At 42.3% G+C, this 19402-nt stretch overlaps 1 protein-coding gene across 2 annotated transcripts in view; it reads left to right on the top strand.

Moving 5' to 3' along the window:
* The first annotated feature begins 8125 nt into the window (after positions 1-8125).
* PUM2 (pumilio RNA binding family member 2) overlaps positions 8126-19402 on the top strand; it is a 77213-nt gene continuing 65936 nt past the window's right edge. The window contains exon 1 of one of the 2 annotated variants that reach the window (XM_074820123.1): positions 8126-8274. The gene's annotated coding sequence lies outside the window, so the exon portion shown is untranslated. Of the gene's footprint in view, positions 8275-14205; positions 14290-19402 lie in introns of those variants that run through there. The other variant, XM_074820130.1, reaches the window with a different exon arrangement.

The following is a 19402-nucleotide window of genomic DNA, read 5'->3' as shown; positions in this document are numbered from 1 at the left end:
AAATTATGCTTCAAAGGGCATCTGAAATAAGGATTAGATAAGGAAAACCCCCATGCAAATCTGTACTTTATTCTTTGATTAAAAGTCAGTGCTCAAGCACTTGCATTAGTGATCAGTCATATTTTTATTCCCCACTATAAAGTGATCAGACAACCAAGCCTGTCACCCAACATGCTATGGCTTTGCTCAATGAGGAACATTTCCAGTGTCTTAATCAAAGACAAAGAGATGTTCTGCTAAAAACAGTCCAGAGACCATTTTTCTACACAATAGAAGGGGGCAATTCTGGCTTTTTCAAATTTTAGAAAGTGCAGGAGAAGAGTACATTTGGAAATGTCACTGACTCCTACTTAGATATCTAACACGTAAAATTTCAGAATTTGGGGAGGGTTCTGCTACAAATCTGAATATTGTTACAGTGCATGAGGGTGTATTTTGTGATCTGTGACATGTAGAAAGTATTGAGCAGAAGGGAATTTCCATATGGATTCCTTTGAACTTAAACTAAACTTTACTGACTGCAACTGTAAAGAAGGAGAGTTCTGTCCTTGGTGGTCTCTTGCACACTTCTCTTGTGATAAGTACCAGAAAACAGGAGGGAAACCTTCCTCAGCCCTTCATGGAAACAGCAGACCTTGAATCTTTAAAACTATCTGTCCTCCTCAATCATTTGAGCTAAAAAATGCATGAATATAAACAAGTATTTTTATTGTTTGTCTAAAAATTCCTTCTATTCTAAATCATTTAGATTTCTCTTTTCTTGCTTTTATTTTTTTTTTTTTTAATCATCCCACTAGCTTTGCAGTTTTATGCAAGAGTCTAAGAGCAAAACTCATGGGCCCATAAGAAAAACAACATATACAAGTCACATAATTTCTCATGCTAAAGCAAATAAAGTTGCACAAATTTTAGCATTGGTTTGGAGGCCTTTAATTTCTTTAAAGAAGCAAAAACACCCCTCAAATCTCACTAAAGAGTAGGGGTTTTTTACCATATAAATCTTATTATTAGATGAAGGAAATAATGAGAAAAGTTTGGGGAGGGGTTTGTAAGGGATATCAGAAGCTATTCTTAATACCAACTCACTAGTATTCACTAGGAAATGGATCCCAGCTGGATTTCTCCTAATTTCAAAGTCACTTATAAAAATTCATGGCTGATCAAGCTGTAGTTTTAATAAAAGCAAAAGGTTACTTTACCTGTATCAAGTAAGTTTTTTAAGTCTTCCTAGCAAAAATATGACTTCTGAGAACAAATATACTCACATTGTACTGCAAGGGTGTAAGTTAATGCATTTCAAGTTAATGGTTTGCAAAGTGGTTGAGAATTTGGAGGGAGGCATCCCAGTAATTCAGAGTATTTTGTTTTACTTCTACTAAGTGACAGTGCTCTTCTTGTTAGCTGGTTTAGCTATTTGTAGCATATTCTTTTTAAAATTGCTAATCACAGTGTTAGGCTGTGGTGGGTTGACCCTGGCTGGACACCAGGCCCACCAAAGCTGCTCTGTCACTCCCCTCCTCAGCTGGACAGAGTTCAAGATAAGGACAGGGAGAGATTATTCACCAGTTACCATCACAGGCAAAACAGACTCTATTTAGGGAAATTAGTTTGATTTATTATCAATCAAATCAGAGTAGGATAATGAGAAATAAAACCAATTCTTAAAAACACCTTCTCTCCACCTCTCCCTTCTTCCCGGGCTTAACTTCAGTCCCAATTTTCTCTACCTCTTTCCCCCAAGCAGCATAAAGGGACAGGGAAATAGGGCTTGCAGTCAGGTGATCACACGTTGTCCCTGCTGCTTCTTCCTCCTCAGGGGAGGACTCCTCACACTCTTCCTCTGCTCCAACATGGGGTCCCTCCCACAGGAGACAGTTCTCCATGAACTCCAACATGACTCCTTCCTGCGGGCAACAGTTCTTCATGAACTGCTCCAGAGTGGCTCCCTCCCACGGGGTGCAGTCCTTCAGGAACAGCGTGGGTCCCCCATGGGGTCACAAGTCCTGCCAGCAAACCAGCTCCAGCATGGGCTCCTCTCTCCATGGGGCCACAGGTCCTGCCAGGAGTCTGCTCCAGTGTGGGCTTACCATGGGATCACAGCCTCCTTCAGGCATCCACCTGCTCTGGCGTGGGGTCCCCCAAGGGCTGCAGGTGGAGATCTGCTCCACCGTGAACCTCCATGGGTGCAGGGCACAGCTGCCTCACCATGGGCTGCACCACGGGCTGCAGGGGAATCTCTGCTCTGGTGCCTGGAGCACCTCCTCCCCCTCCTTCTTCACTGACCTGGGTGTCTGCACTGTTATTGCTCTCACATATTCTCACTCCTCTCTCTGGCTGCTGTTGCACAGATCTTTTTTCCCCCTTCTTAAATACGTTATCACAGAGGTGCTACCACCATCACTTATGGGCTCAGCCTTGGCCAGCGGCGGGTCTGTCTGGGAGCCAGCTGGCATCAGCTCTGTGGGACATGGGGGAAGCTTCTAGCAGGTTCTCACAGAAGCCACCCCTGTAGCCCCCCCCCTACCAAAACCTTGCCACGCAAACCCAATACATAGGTGATGCTGGAATCCTTCAGTGGTCTAAAGGTCTGTTTTCTTCTGCACTACATAATACTACTTCTGTGTGCATTTATACATGTATTATGTATACCAATCCTAATTGAAAACGTATTCACAAAATATGGTTAAATCAATGCTAAAGGAAAATTTAATATGACTACAGTATCCTTCTAGTAAGGTTACAGATATATTTCCACAACTGTTCTCCTGTTTTAATAAAGGAGCTTCTTTTCTAAACTGTAAATGCAAGGTTCTTGGGGGGCCTGAGAGGATCTTTTCAAACCTTTACAGTTCTTGCTCCTAGAAATGAAGAACTTTTAATCTAATGTTGTAGAAAGAATAAGAATTTCTTCAAACTTGATCATCAAAAAAATTTCTGTAAGACCACTCAGATAACCAGGATTAATTAACTGGTACATCGATAGCCTCAGTCACTTCCTAAAGGGAGGTCTGTTTCCAATCCCAGGATCATTGTTACTCAGTTCTAAATGTTTCTACCTAAAGTAATAATGAATCTAATTAATCATTATAAGAACTTGAGGCTATTCGTGTGGAAGCTAAGACAGTCTGATTGGTTTGGATTTTTTCCATTGACTTGTTCTTCTTTTGACTGATATTAGCAGTAAGAAGTCATAAGATATTTCAGTCAAATAGATTGCCACAATTATAATTTGTCAAAACTGGCTATGTAAAAGGGCATCGTATTGCTCCCCTTCAAAAGATGTGTATAAGGAGGAGTAAAAAAAAAGTACTGCTTTCTCCTTATGTAGAGTAGCAGAGCTTTGTTGCTCAAGCTGTCAAATAATATATCCATTACCTAAACAACTCTCACTTTTCATTTACCTTTGACATTGCAATAGGTGGTTGCCATCTACTGGTCTCTAAACAATAAGGCAGCTTTGTCCAGTGAAACATGGCTCAGTCTACATTTGATTTTGATATTTTGCATTACTGATTGAAAAGAAACACTACAATAAGTATTAGTTCTTCAGTATTAAGGTAACACAAATAGAGTATACTCGAGTCATAAATTAAAATTCTCCTTCATGTCCTTATGGCTATTTTTATCTCAGCAATAGCTACAAGGACTAGAGAAAGCTAATTTAAGGTAAAGGCCAATGTCAGTGGTAAGAACTAGACAAAATATATGGGCAAATATTTTGAAATATTTAATTTTAGGTCCCTGGAGTAGTATTTGGAACACAGTTATGGGCTTGGCTTCCCTGACCCATGCTTGGGAAAGAGTTACAAATCTCAGAATGGGGATTAAAAATAACCCACAATCTGAGGATGGAGTGGCCAAAGCCATTGCCTGTAACTTTCTTTGGAGGTAGACACCAATATTATACTTACAAAATTGTGCAGGGGACAAGATTTTCTTTTTTTTAAATAAAAAAATATAACCACCAAGTTGTTTGAGAAGTACTAAAGGTTAGAGAACTCATCCAAGACGTAAGATGTGGGTTTGATGGCCTTCTCTACATGAGAACATGGAAACCCACAAATCAATGTTGAATACCCTCATCTCCAAAATGCAGGCTTTGAACTGCAATTGCAGGCAGATCTCAGTGCCTGCACTTGAGATACAAGTAGAGATACGTGCTTGAAAAGAGGGAGGAAATAAATGCTAGGAAAGTGGAGCTCTGAAATAGGTCTTGAGCCCAAAAGGAAAATTAGAGCAGAAAGAAAACACACCCCAGGTGCCCTGTGTGAAAGAGGTATGTTCCTGGGGAAGGGGTGCCCTATAGTGTTTGACTCTAAGCCTCTATCTCCCCAGCGCACCCCGGCCCTTCTCACATCTGAGTCCTGAAACAGTGCAGCTTTGGGCCTCCACCCCGCTGGAGATGACCAGGACCCACCAGCTCCATTCGTGGTGCTGTCAGTCCCTGTGCAGCCAGGGGCCAGCAGTGCTTGGTTGCCCCCAAGGGACTGGGGACCCTGGCATGCCTTGCAGCAAAGAAGATCTGACTGGGATTGTAAAAATGCCAATGTGAGCTGCAGTGAGCAAAAAAACCCAGCTTAGGCTACTGGGAGTAGGACGGGGGGGCGGGGGGGGGAAGGCATTTCTGAGGATGCATGACAGCCCCAGGCTTCAAAACAAGAATAATCACTAAACTAGAGCTTGTTTAAGTTTGGACAGTAACTGCCTTTCCCTGTCATGTTACAATAGCAGATCTGAGCCCAGGGGATTAAGAGGGAATCTAAAAAACAAGAATTTACCGTAAACTGAGTTAGTGCTTCCTGTCTGGGTCTGCAGACAGCCCGCAGCGGAGCTGCAGCAGGTGAGCTCCAGGCTCCCCGGTCTTGCTCAGTAAGGGCTCAGCATATTCTGGTTCTGCAACTATTAAAAAAGATTTGCTTTTGTTTTACAGATATTCTGCATGAAAATGTATTGGTATCCCTTGGGTTGTCAATCAGATACTGAATATTTTGTTTAGTTATCTTACTGTATTCAGGAGGAAGCTACTAGTATTGTACTACACATTTTCTGGGCTGCTCTACTGAGCTGGAGATAGGGCAGTAACTGTCCCACTCTTATATGCTGCATGGGTGTACTCTTAAATAAAAGAGCTGTTATAGAAAATAGGGATGGAATAACACAAAGTAAGAACCAGAGTTGAAAAGAAAATAATTATAACTTTCATGAGTACTCATCCCACCCTTGCTTGCAAAGGTCAAGAGTTGTGACTTAAAGTTCAGTTCACAAACATTTCATTTTTATTAAAAATAATTATTAGAAAGGTTTATAATAAAACTAGAAAAGATAATGCTGCTTCTGATATGCTTAGAATAGCATTCTGAAGCTAAACAAGAAAACAAGGATTGCATTTTTACCACTAGACACTGCAAACATTACAAACCAGTACAACCAAAGAAGATCCTAAGTGACCCACTGAGAGCAACAGGAGGGTATCTGTGTAAGGGTTTGTTCCCCAAGCTGCTGGAGCAGGGACTTAATTAAAGAAAAAAAAAAAAAAAAAAGAACATACAAAAAATCAACAATCTTAGACTGATGCTGGCTCCAGGATTCCACAGTTTGGCACTGCAGGCAGTTACTGTATCAAGTGCCATTGCCACATTTTCTTTCATCCACTGAGGGAATATTATACAGATTTCTTCCTTCATTCCTGTTTACATCTATATGTCCTGATTTTATAGCTATATATATAGACAGTGTATATATATGTATATATACACAGCATTCCAAACCTGTCCTGTTTTCTTTTTCTTTTCCTAGCAGTACTTTAAATTAGCCTCAACAATTTCTTTGCATTTGTTTGCACTCTTAAGAACTCCTATTAAATTTTGGAATTAAATTTTCATTTATTTATTAATTCAAGATTAGATTATCTTCTCCTATATGAAGTCTGTTTTGCAGAATCATTATCAGATGAATGCTGTCATTTGAAATACCAGAATACAAATAAATATTTTCATGAAAACTTTCTACCAAGCAAGATTAAAAATAGAATTAAAACATGGCTATATTTTCAATTCCAAAATTCTGTTTAATCAGTGAAATGCATTCCTACATTTATGAGAAGATGTATAGTAATATTTTCACTAATACTAAATGGTTTTATTATTTTTAAAACAAACTTTGACAACACATGCTTAGAGCTTAACCTATAACTTTAACATTTACTGTGTTAGGTATTATTCTATAAGATAGTGTTCTCTGTATGATTCTTGTCAAAAACATCATAATAATACTGGCCCAAATCATTCCAGTTTTTCTTAGGTGAAAAAGGGACATAGTAACCGAAGGCACAAAACTCAATGCCTTAAAGATTTCACCAAAACTGATACCTATTTTTTAATGAGACCCTGGACCAGGAGTGACATTTAAGGCCCACAGAAGGCAGCTCCATTCCCCAGCCTGCCCTGCTGCTGCCACAACAGCATCTTCCTCCCTCCTCTTTGCCCGTCTGCCTCCTTTCTTCTTCTGAATCACACAAGGGAGGGAGCATCCAGTTTTGGTAGCGTAGCAGAGCAGAGGACTGGCTCTACTACTAGTGTACTAGGAAAAGCACTCAGAGAACAACAACCAGGAAGAAAAACAGGGTAACAGTGCTTGCAGCAACTCATGAAAGTTTTGTGGGCTGTCTCTGCCAGTTTGCTTTCTCTGGGTCACAGTATGAAGGGCAGGGTGGAGCTGGGTAGGGTTATCCCCGCGTCACACTGACTGCTGTCAACACGTGTGGAGCACATCGTTCTGCTGCTGCTCTTCCCCCACGCTGGGGTGGGATGTGCTTCAGCACACAGTCAGGGCCAGCGTGAGGTCAGGCTTTGCCCCTCCATGCCCAAAACATTTCGTTTGTGGGTAGGTATAGGCTGTACAATGGGCTCTGGGTCATACTTGGAGCACTGTGAAGTTTTATCTCCTGGGATAAGCTTAGTCAGGGACAAGGGGGCTCAGCCTGTTTCTGTGTCAGTCACTGCCTAGCTCCTCAAAAAGCTAGGACAAGGGTTTAATTTTAACACTCACTTTGACTCTGCCAAATATCAAGTAAAAAAAAAGTTTGCCTGGAAAAGTCACATAGGTTATGACATTCATATCTCTGGCTACTGCTTTATGAAGTTGCAACAAACATGTATTTTGCAGCTAAAGCTTCATCTTGTACACTCTTACCAATAGAAAAACTAATGATTTCGGGAAGATAGTGAAGTGTTGAGATTGTAATTACTCCCATCTGTATGCTTTGGTTAAAGTTATAAATAGCTATGAATAAAAGGAACCTGAAATGGATTATACATCTTTTCTTGGCCTTCCAGGGGAAGTATGTGTGGGAAATGGGGACCAGGGTTTAATTCCATTTGTTAAATTTTCATTTGAGATTGTATGAAGAAAAGAACTGTACTTAAAAGCTTGGAGGACTCTTCCTGGTCCCGGATCATAGCTTCCTAATTGCCCTTGTCAGTGATGCAGTCAGCTGATAAATTCATGATGTAATGAGGAGGCCCAAGAATTACTCTGAAGTAGTACTGTTCTATTGAATGCAAATTGGATGAATCTACAGATGTTGTCTTCTAATTCTTAGCCCTTAACCAAAATGAGTGGAAAGGCACTCTTATTTACACATATAAACTTCCTGTTTTGCAGTCCACTAACAGGATGTATTATGAGGGAAGAAGTTTTCCAGCTGAACTGGATTTCCATCTGGAGCCAGCTCAAGCCAGTAGGCAAAGCAAGCCGCAGGCTGCGGGGTGTGGTCTGGTGCCTACTTTTCCTGTGCCAGGGAAATGGGAATTGATTATTCCCACTTGAACAGCTAATCTCTGCTTCCCACTTGCAAAGCGCTTTGCTCCCAGTGTTACAGGAACAGCAAAGGTATAGCTGGGTGGGTGGTGGGTTCATCCCCCAGCAGCTCCTGCAGAAAAACAAAGTGCTGCTCTTCCTTCTCCCTCTGCGTTTTCCATTTTCTGCTGCAGACACAGGCTCACCCTTGGGCCCCCACCACAGCACTGGGGGGGTGCGGATACACGAACAGCTGTTGGGCCCTGATAGGAGATTAGCTGAAGACAGGGGACCTGTGCTGCAAGAGAGGGAGAGCTGTCTCACAAAAAGAACTTGGATTTTGCAATAATAAAAAATACATTATTTCAGCTCAATGAATTTTTTGTTTTGTTCTGTTTGACTAACTGCCTAGGAAGAGGGATGCATTGGAAACAGAAGTACATTAGAAGTCTGTAAAACCTGCAGATATAATTAAAGGTAAGCCCACATATGTATGAAGACACTGTCGCTATTTATGCAATACTTTATGCAATACATGCATAACATTGACACCTACTTTTCAGTATTACAGTGCTCAACCATTTTGTTTATGCGCTCAGGAAGCAAGCTAGGATTTCCCTTCCTGAGTATCTCTCTGGCATTGTATACTCACTGAGCTATGCCTTGTTGCTCTGAAGACATGTTTGGCATAGAATAAGGTTTGGGTTCTCTACGTGGAAATGGGGACCAGTAGGTATGTCTTCATGCTATAATGGTGAGTCAGAACGGGGGTCTTAGCTATCTCCAATCTAATACGGCTGTGCTGCATTTTGGTATTCAGATGATGTGTCCAGTCATGTAGACATATCTTGTTGCTTGTGGTCAGCCCCCTTGACACTGTAAGAACAGGAAATTCTGGGGAGCTTCAGGTATGGTTAAGATAGAATAAAAATATATAGTCTGGTGATCACACCACAAAAGCAGAGATGACCACAGATGTCCAATGTTACCCTAAGCAAAGTCCACGTGGTATTGGGCTGCTTGTTCAAAGCCCTATCAGAAGAACCTACTGCAGCTGGAAGGATCAGTATTTGATACAGCAATAGGCAGAAGGGTGTTGAAGAACCTAAGACAAGAGGAAATGTATAAGCCAAATTACTGTTGCAGATCTTTCTTCTAGTTTATCTGTGCTATGGCATCTCATTTCTGAAGATACAGAGACTTTCTAGTTCATGCAAGTTAAGTTGGTGAGACTTTACACAACAAAATTAAAACGTATGGATATGCTTTTAGGATTTTTAGAGTGCTTTTCCTTAGGAGAGAAAAAAAACCCAACGCATTCTTCCCACTCTTCCTTGGTCTGATATTGCTGAACTATCTTGTTCTAAGTGTGCAAAAAAAATACTGCCTCTTATTCACATACTGCCTCTTATTCACAGCTCTTGGGATTGCTTCCATTGCCTGGGATATGTCTTTGAACTGTTTTCTCTTTTAAGAAATTAGAGTGTTTACTCATTACTGCTTAATATATGAAATGAGTGAGAATCAATTTGATGCTCATCTCTGAGGTTTCATTCTTTGTACTGAGTATAATATGCGATCTTCAGTTCTAAGAGCCGCAGTCTGCATTCAGCATGAAGAGTTCCTGGAACTTAATTCTCCACTGGAAAGAAAAATATAATTCTAGGCTTTTTTCTTAAGATAAGCATTGATAGCCACTCTGTTGTGAACAAAGTGAATGTGAATCTAAAAACCAGCTGGTGTTATCTGTGGCTTTGCCACTACAAAGCTATTCACATTCATGTACATGAAGTGATGTCATTAGTTACTCTTGTTGTGTTACAATGACTGTCTCTGGTGGTTGTGACTCTGAGGTATGTTTATGAAGCTTGTTTCACTGGCAAGACAGCTTTTGTCCCTGAGTCATTCACCCCCTCATAACTGGCTGAGGTATAAACATACCTCCTCGGTCATTTTAGCATAGACTTACTTAGCAAAGCACTTCCACGACAGACACTTCTTTCTTGGGACAAGTTCAGGAAAACCTATGCTGCAGGGCTGCGCACTCCATTCACCGATGCCTCCTCTCATGCATTTCCTTTAAACCTCTTGCGGAACAGCTTCTTTGGAAAAGTTGATCAAGTCTACAGGAGCAATGACCATGTAACTGAATGGCAAGTCAGCATCCCTGCATTTTAGAACAGTAGTGTAGTAATGAGTAAGTCCAAAAATGGGGTAAGTGACAAAATTTATTGGAATTCAGCTGTGAATTTTCTGTTGGTCCTAAAATGAAGTGTGGTCATTTGCACTAACTCAGTATGTTATACCAGTTGCTAGCTAGTCCAAAAAAAACCCAGAATAGATGGGTCTTCCTTGAAGAAAGTTACAGTTGCACAGACAGGTGGGGGAAACAAATGGAAATCTGGAAACAGTTTTGAGCAACAGATTAGACTGGGCTTTTCAGCACACTGAGAGACGAGCTGTTGTCAAATGGGTTTAAAGGAATTATGCTAAAGGAAGGCATTTTTGGACCAGTTTTTGTGTTAAATGGGAAATTTGATGGATGCTAAGGTCACTTAGAAGAGTTCTTCCCACACATGGGAAAAAAGCTTAAAGATGCGTAGCTTTAAACATTAAAATTGGATAATGGATGCAGTTGCATACAGCAGGCCAAATGTTTCTGTATCAGAAGAGAGAGGGTTGAGACAGGAACAGGCCGTGAGGCTTGTAGGAATTGAGGCAACAGTATCAGCACAACAAGATGCAGCAGGAGCAGAGTTAATGAAAGGGTTACATGGTCAAAAGCAATAGAACAGAAGAGTCAACCCTGAGTTAGCATGGTGAATGGTTATGGCAGGGAAGGGATGTGTTTGAGAAGCAATGGTGGCGCAAAAGGATGCGTGGATGGGAAAGTCACTCTGTATGAAGAGTCTGTGGCTTGTAAGCACATTTCTCTGAGGCCCTGGGGAGAGGCTAGCCAAAGGGGATGCTTGGCCTGCTGGGTCTCCTATGCATTATGGTCACTGCTTCCCTAAAACATGAAATACCAACATTCTTATAGCAATGCATTTAGCTGCAAGTCTTGTGAATGTAGTATTTCAGACTCATTGATTTTTTAATTAATTAATTAATTGTATGTCTGTTGACAAATTGGAATCCAGAATTGTGCACTGGGTGCCTAGATTTGCTACGCAGTATGTGGGAAAATTAATAACTTCAGAAAGGGATCTGCCCCTGTAAGTGCATGAAACATACATCCAGATCAGCACATCCTACAGATGTAGCTAACAAGGGACATGCTAAGGATATAAACCCCTAATCCGGGGAACATGGGCTGATAGCTTGAACTGCTTCTGAGCTGCAGTGCTGTCCTGCTGTGAAGGTAGTATTCAGAGAGCTGAGCGAGGCTCAACCATTTATGACTGCTCCTCTTAAGCAATAAGATGGTAGTTAGACTGGGGATTAGACCGGGGTTAGTTAGACTTGGGGGTTGGACTCTAGGATCACTAAGGGTCCTTTCCAACCCAAACCATTCTATGATTCTATGACTGCAAGGCCAGCAAGGCCATTAAGTAGAAGATCTGAGAGGAAGATCTTGAATTCTTCCCTGCAAAACAGCCCAGCTGCAGCAGAGGGCAGCCAAAGTAGTCTGCTGGTTTTTGGGACTCTCTCTAAGGAAGTCAGACCTGTGAATCTTGAGCAAAGGCATCGATTCTGGGTGCTCCCCAGTCCTGGGAGTGGAAGGTGTTGCACTTTGTTTTAAAAGAGTGCAAGCTTTTGTAAGGACGTGCGTCTTTTCTGGAGATGATTTGAGAAGGTCTACCACATCTAGTTGTTTAATTTCCATGGAGGAATACCTTGGTTTTAATTAATACAGGTTAATTATTTGCTATCCTGCTAGATCTAACAGCAGTCTGTCAAAACTGCTGGGGGACGTGGATGTCATGACACAGCTGGACAAAGTTTGTTCATGTGCAGAGTTTTAGGTCCTGAAGTTTGCGGCTTTAGAAAATGTAGACATCTTCAGGATTAGACACTAGCTGAGTGGGGACGGTTAGGACTGCAGCTTTCAATTTCTGTGAGTGCTCTTCAATTAAGTATCTTGCCCAAGGTCTCATAGGTAGACTGTGGAACATCCAAGGCTTTCCATATCCTTGGCTACTTTTCTAAACTGTAGACTGTATATTTGTTTAGTATTTTTCATTGAGGATGCTTATTCACGGAAAAAAAAAAAGCATAACTGAGTTAATGGAGTTCATCTGAAACATTTGGAGTGTAAGCAGAGCCCAGTCAGCTGTTAACACCTCCTTAAAAATAGGAATAGCTAGGAAAAGCATTTTGTAATGCAGTGATACCAAATTAAACTATATAAGGTTTAAGTACTTTTAAAGTTTTCACTCAAAACAAAGATAAGAGAGAAAGACTCTTCTTGAACTATTTTAGCGTGAGTCAAAAACTTCAATGCCATTATTAAATTGTGAGGTGTGTGGTGGTGGAATTTTTTTGGTTTTTCTTTTTTTTAGAAAAATACTTTAGAAGGTAACCAAGTAATTGTATTTCTGAGATCAAATCCCAAACTGATTACACTGAAATACTTTTCTGCTTGGTGACCAGGCTGGGTTTTTCAGTACTGGGAAGCAGACTGATGTGGAAGTTGTTCAAGCTTAACGCTTCCCAAATGCATGCTGAGTTTTTCTTGAACATTTAATGCTTTATACAAACACTGATCAGAATTATCCAGGACTAATAGGGTCCCCAGACGGGTCTGAGCTGGAGAGCTGGTGTAACATAGACCAGCGGCTGTAAGTGTTCAGGATGCCAAGAGCGTACCAGGGTTTCCTTCAGTCCCAGCCGGTCTGCAGGAAAGGAAGGGCTGACTTGGAGGCCGTGACTTAGAGGCCTCTCCTCAAATAACCAAAGGAATTGGCTTTTCAGCCCTGCAGCCACCCTGGATATAGCCCAAAGGTGGCAGTGGGATACGACACAAGATCACAGGCATTAGCCACATGAGCAGCAGCAGACTGCATACATCTGGGTACTCAGCTGACTAGTATTAAGCTGAAGAAATAATTTTAATTTCTTGGGAAAATGTTTCTATCTTTATCAGGAGCTGGGAACTTTCATGTTTTTAACCACATCTATAAATACTGTGAGGGTTTTTTCCTTCAAGACATCTCTATTTTTAAGGACGCAGTTGGTAGTCACAGACATCCCCACAACTGCCGCCGCCAGCGGTAGCACCCATACACGGGTACTCCTGCACCCTAACTCGCCCGCTCTCGCCCTGCCATACCCCGAACGAGTCACTGGGACTGGCAGAGCCTGCCTCCTTTCTGCCTACAGAAAAGACAGCTGATAGCGGTGTTTTGAACAGCCGCCTGATACAGGACTGATAACTGGGTTTCGTCTGAAGGTCTGATCTGTGGATGGCATCTGACTGCCGTTTCCCGAAATGGAGTACTAACCAGACTCCTCTGAGAACGGGTAAAAAGGCAAAATAGCGGATTTTCTTGCAAAATCCATCGTTTAAAATGTCACTGACAGGCAGAGCTCCCTCTTTTTCAGGGGCTGCTAAACAAGTAAAATTTATGCCCGGATTGAGTGAGGTTATTGAAAACCACTAGCAGTGTTTACTAGCATCCAGCACCGTATTTACCAACAGCAACCACCCAGCTCTATCAGAGATCCTGTATTTAACTCTCTCGAGGCAAGGAAATAATTGACTCTTTTCCCGAAATCACCACGCAGCAACTATCGGCACAGCGGTTAATTAATAACTACGGTGATGCGTTTCTGTTTATTGTAAAAACAAGGGAACCTCCCCCGCGGGCGGCGCTGGGATCGAGGCCCTCAGGAGCCACCGCGTACCCCTACAAACGGGCCTCGCCTTCCCCTTTGTCTCCTAACCCCAGGCCTTCAGGCAGGCACCGCCTGCCGCCGCCACCCCCCCCCCCCCCCCGCCAGAAAGCGAAAAATGAAAATGAGAAGAAAAGAAAACCCCACAAACGCCCTGTTTTGACCGGCTCGTTTGGCGGGAGTGGAAGGGGACGGCACCGGCTGCCGGTGCCCGCCCGGCGCGGCCGCGCTGAGGGGCGGGCAGGAGGCGCGCGGCGGCCGGCGGCGCATGCGCGGTGCGCGGCGGAAGGGGCTGGGGGCCGCCGCCTCCCTCTCCCTCGCTGCCTCCCTCCCGGGCTGGGGCGCGCGTGCGCGGTGGCGGCGGCAGGGGCGAGCGGCGGCGGCGGCGGCGGAGGGAGGTTTGCCGTGCTCTCGCTGTCCCTCTCCCTCCGTACGCGCCGGGCTCGCCCTCCCGCCATGTTGTTGTGAGCCCCTCGCGGCCGAAGGGGGGGAGGGGAGGCAGGAAGGAGAGGCGCCGAGAGGAGGGAGGAGGAGGAGGAGGAGGAGGAGGAGGAGGAGGAGGAGGAGGAGGAGGGGGGCGGCGGGCCGGCGGGCGGGCAGGGGTGTCCCAGGGCCCGCTCCGGCTCCATCGCAGCGAGCAGCGCCGCCAGCCAGCCCGTGAGTATCCTCGGGGGCCGGGGCCGCGCTGGCTAGGCCGCGGGCGGGCGGAGCGGGCGGGCGGGCCCCCCTTCCTCCAGCCCCCTTTTGTCTCCGGCCTCGGCTGCGCGCCGAGGGAGGGGAGGGGAGAGGAGAGGGAGGGGAGAAGGAGGGCGGGAGGGGGCCATGTTGTGGCAGGTCACCGGGCGGCGCGGGGCCTGCTCGGCGGCCGCCCGCGCCTCGCCGCCTTTGTGTCCTCCCGGCTCGCCGGGGAGCGGCGCCGAGGTGGGGAGGGAGCGCCGTGAGGGGAGGCGGCGGCGGTGTGAGGGGGGCGGGCGGCGGCGATGCTGAGGGGAGGGCGGCATTGTGCTCTCGGCGAGCCCAGGGGAACGGGGACTTGGGGAGCAGTTTTTATCCCAGCGGCGCTTGGGGGGCGAAGTTGTGGCCTGAGAGGAGTCCGGGGGGGACACGACAGGGCCCTCGGAGGCGGTCGGGGGTTCAGGTGCGGAGAGGCGCGTACACGCGTGAGGGCGAGGGAGTTTGGGGCAGGCGCGGGGGGGCGGACGCAGCGCTGGGTGTTACAATAGGCTTCGGGGCTGCGAAGTGCTGCGAGGCGCTGGGGGAGCCGGGGACGGGGGGGCGTCGCTTCGGCAGCCCCACGGACAATTGCGTCCGTGCGGAATTGGGATAAAATGGGCTTTGTTTAAATGCACCGACAGCGTGAAAACTTGTATCGTTTTTTTTTTAGTGCTCTTAAAGATAATGACTGCTTTCTGAGGGTGGAGCGAGAAGGCCAAATGCTTTTGGTAGTTGATACCATACAATGAAGTGTTAGGTTTTAATTTTTCTTCAAACGTGTCTGCGCAGACTACAATAACAAAAAGTTGAGAAAAATGCCAGCTGCCCTGAGTGGATCGTGCTTGCAACTAACAGTTTGGTTTTTAATCTCCTTGGCAGTCATTGTGCAAAGATTTTTTTTTTTTTTTGGCATTGTTCTCTTTCGTATATTTCATAACCTCAGACTCTTAGTTCCTTGAGAGAAAATTAATATACTCGGGACCCTTTATATTCTTCTGGATTACTGTTGGAAGCAAGATGGCTTAACACCAGAATGTTAGCATGTTTTATATGTGATGTGATAAAGAGGTTGTATCAGCTGATTTTTGGGATGCTTTTTTCTGAGTTATGTAGGCGTGTGTGAGCTATATAGGTCATTGCAAATGAGAATCGGTAAAACTTCCTATATCGCCTAATTGTCGCTTATATGCTATGTGCTAACAAAATACTTTTAGATTTATTTTGGTTTCTCTTTTACTGAAGTCTTTGTTGCATCTCAACTGAGAGATCAAGCCTTTTTAGTTACCGTGAATTGATGGTATAACTTTTCAGGTATGTGGAATATGAATGCGTTTGAAATATAAATATTACCCCATGTTACCATTTTTACATCTAAAGTGTAGTATTTTGTTATATTTAGTTACGTCTAGGTTTAAAACCAAATGTTAACAACAGTCGCAGTTTTGTTGAGAAGCTCAGAGAATTATTGTCTACCTTTCTCTGGTCTACAACTCAATTTGTGTCAATGCGAATATAAATATGTTAGGTAGGCGGGAGAAGGAAACTCGAATAAAAAGGGAAATGATAATTTAGTGGTGGTGTAGTTTGGGTTATATGTGTAGAAATGACACTAAATCACCTGACAGTTTTCTGAAGTGTTCAGAGAGTTGAAAATTTGGAATTTGTCCCAGCAAAATGGTTAGTAGGCAAATGCATGTGAGAAACTGCTTGATAATGCAGATTTTGCAGTTTATTATGTGGATATTACACGTAGGAAAGTCCATGTTATTTGAATAGCGTTTTTTCTGCATTAATACAGAATGACACTTTTTTTCTATAGTACTTAATGTTTTTCTTCAGTGTTAGGGATATTGGCACAGTGGTGAGGCAATTATAATGGTATCTGGTATCATGATTGAGTTAATAGTGCAAGAAGCAGTTGGCTGAAAAAGCTGGACTCGCCTGTTTTTTGATGAGAATATACCTCTTATTATGGTGGTATATATTAAATGTTATGTAGGATTGTAGTGCACGTTGAAAGCTTTATGTAGATCTTTTCCTCAAGATTTGCATGCTCAAGTGTTTCTTTGCAGTGTTCTCATTGGGCCAGATATTACAGGTGGTTGGGGAAAGTCTGTTAACAGGACATCAGCTTGCTGAATACTGTTAACTGGATCTGATTTTCAACTGCACTTTCTAGTTCACTTCTAGATATTTTTCCCCCTTGATTTAATGATATGTGAGTGTGCATTGGATAATCAGCATATGTAGAATTTTCTAAAAGCATTCTCCTTGATAACTTCATCTTTTTTTTTTCTTTGTACAGTGGTTTCTAAAACCGCAAAATGATTAGACCAAGTTTTTATACACAGAGGCAAGTAATCCAGTAGATGATTTGAATTCCTGCTTGTATGTCTTCATGCTTTTTGAATGTGAAATTACACAAAAATTCACTGTCCATAGCAGTAAAAAGAAACCTAGATTCTCTTGAATGTTAAATTTTTTCTGTGTTGGGAATCTTCTGTGAAACAAGCATTAGTACACTGTATTTTCTTTTAAAAAGTTTCTAGTAGAACCTCTACAAAGGAAACAGTATAAAACTGTACATGTCTACATAGAACTACACTACATAGAGTAGACAAGTTTTATAAATACTTCTCATTGTGTGTATTATATGTATAGGTATGTGAGAGAGTTATCAATCTTCTTTCTCTTCAGTAAATTTAGTTGAAAATGCTTGCCTCATTTAATGTGAATTTTCCCCACCCATAACATGGCTGTTGTCTTAATTATTCCACACAATGCAACCATTCCAGTGTTGTCACAAAGCCAGTGCCCAGGCTCTTGTCTCAGACAAGAAGTCTTTCGCTCGTTTTCTCTTCCTATAACAACAAATACCAGTTACATGGTGCTTCTTACAATGAAGTTGGAGGCACTTCACAGTCATGTAGTAGAAAAGTTTTAAATTACATCAGCACATGTAAACATATTCAGTTCTAGCTTGTTGGGTGTAATTTCAAACAAGTTGTATAAAATTTATTTTATAGTAACGGCTTGCATACCGGAACTTTATAGCAGGATTTAGTTTGAATCCCACTCGGAATACCTACTGTGGTTTTTAGAATAGTAGGGAATAGCTTTTCAAGCTGGTATGTGAAATGTTTAGCTTACAAATAAAGACCAGATGTCATGTCTAGCAATATCTTTAAAGATTATATTTCATTATTGGTTAACAGATTTTTTTTCTAAAGATGGCTATTTAAGAACAGTTGTAGATAGTAGAAAAAAATATGTCTGAAGAGGTTATGACGACCATTTTGGGAGTAGAGAAAGAAATGTAAAACTCTGAAATGTAGCAAAAGTATCTCTGTAATAATCCACGTTTGACTTTTTTTGCTAGCTGTTCTGTATATGCATCTATTTCCACTAACTTTAGAGCAGTGACATGATCCTCAGTCCTCTACTAAATACCCCATCTGCAGCCTTCCTAACAGGCAGATTTTTACAACATATATTTATGTATGTACATTGGACTAAGTAATCTGGTCTACATTTTGTAATTTTGATTATTTCCAATTTTAATTTTTCATAGAATTAAGATAGGTTATTTCTTGCTTCATCAGTGCTGTTGAGGTATTGGCAAAACTCTCCGTTACAGGTAATAGGTCTGGTTGTCAGCCTTTCCATTATAAAGCTCTCAGCATGGAAATCCTAATGGAAATAAAGGTTGTGTCAGACCTATGTTCATAACTTTGCTCTTAGATTTTGTCCGTGTTATTTTGAGGAAGTATTGCGAGTGATGTATTGAACTAGCTGTATACGTTTTTTCTTTTTGTGGCTGGTCTGAAGTTTCATACAGAATTTGTTCAGAAATCTCTTCCAAGGGGAAGTGAATTTTTAACAGCTGGGTTGGTGTGTTTAGTTCCGTAAGTCTTTACATGTGCGTATTGATCAAATACAAAACTAGACCCCCTGGAGATGACTGTGTAGTTGAGCTAAAAATAATGAGTCTGTTTTGACTCATACTTTTCAAGCATCTTGCTGTTTATTACGATATATATTGCTTGAACTTCTAGGCATACTACAATGATGAATTAGTCACGTAGTCTGAAGAAGTTGCAGAACTGATGTTAGTAGGGTATTTTGACAATAAGCAAATATTTACAGTATCAGTACTAATAAGACAAAGTAGCTTTAGGTCTTATGTGTTACTCAAACCCAAGATTGTTTGATGGTATATAAAAAAAAATCCTCTTACCATGTATCTATGTATTTATCTCCCTAAAGATTGGACATTCAGTAGTCGATAAAGCTAGATGAAAAAGGTAGAATTGTGTAGAACAATTAGAGGACTGTGGTTTCTTTTGTCTACAACCTCAGAACTGAGTGTTCTATTCTGATTAAATATCTTTCCATGTATGTCAGTTTTTGTTGTTTGGGCTTAACACTTGGGCTTAACATGGGTTTAGCATGAAAAGTGAGACATTTCTTTGACTTGAAAATTAATTTTCATTTCTTTTCCCTCAAAAAGTACTTAGTTAAGATTGTAGGGGGTATTTTGGGTTTTATATATGTCCGTTTATATACTAAAAGACTGATAATATGTCAGTTACGGTAGATTAAGAATGTGTGGAGATCATTAAGTGTATGTGTTTGGGGGCAGGTATTTTTTCCTGCAGAGGATTTTGTCAATATCGGAGAAAGATTTTTGCTGTGGCCATTTATACTTGTTTCAAGCCAAATTGGCAAACTTCATTTTAATCTGAGCTAGAAATCTTTATTTTGTGAAAACCCCAAAACGTACTATCATGTGGGTTAGAGAAGCTTAATGTCAATTACTGTGTTAGAATTTTACACAGCTTGACACATCTGAAAGAAAAACTGAGACTGGCCTCTAAGAATGAGGTGTAGTTCAGGTAGTTTTCTGTGCTACTTTGTTACATAGTCTACAAATGTATAAAGTCAGGCATAGCAGTATGACAGAATTAGTGGTTTTACACATCATGCTGAGTAATACTGTAAAAGAAACTGCTGCCATTATGATTGAAAATCATATCTTGACCGTTTTTAGCAAGGA

Source organism: Strix aluco, chromosome 3 (assembly GCF_031877795.1).
Source record: "Strix aluco isolate bStrAlu1 chromosome 3, bStrAlu1.hap1, whole genome shotgun sequence".
Lineage (NCBI taxonomy): Eukaryota > Metazoa > Chordata > Aves > Strigiformes > Strigidae > Strix > Strix aluco.
Note: the sequence above shows the minus strand (reverse complement) of the source record. Positions and strands in the feature narration are given on the sequence as shown.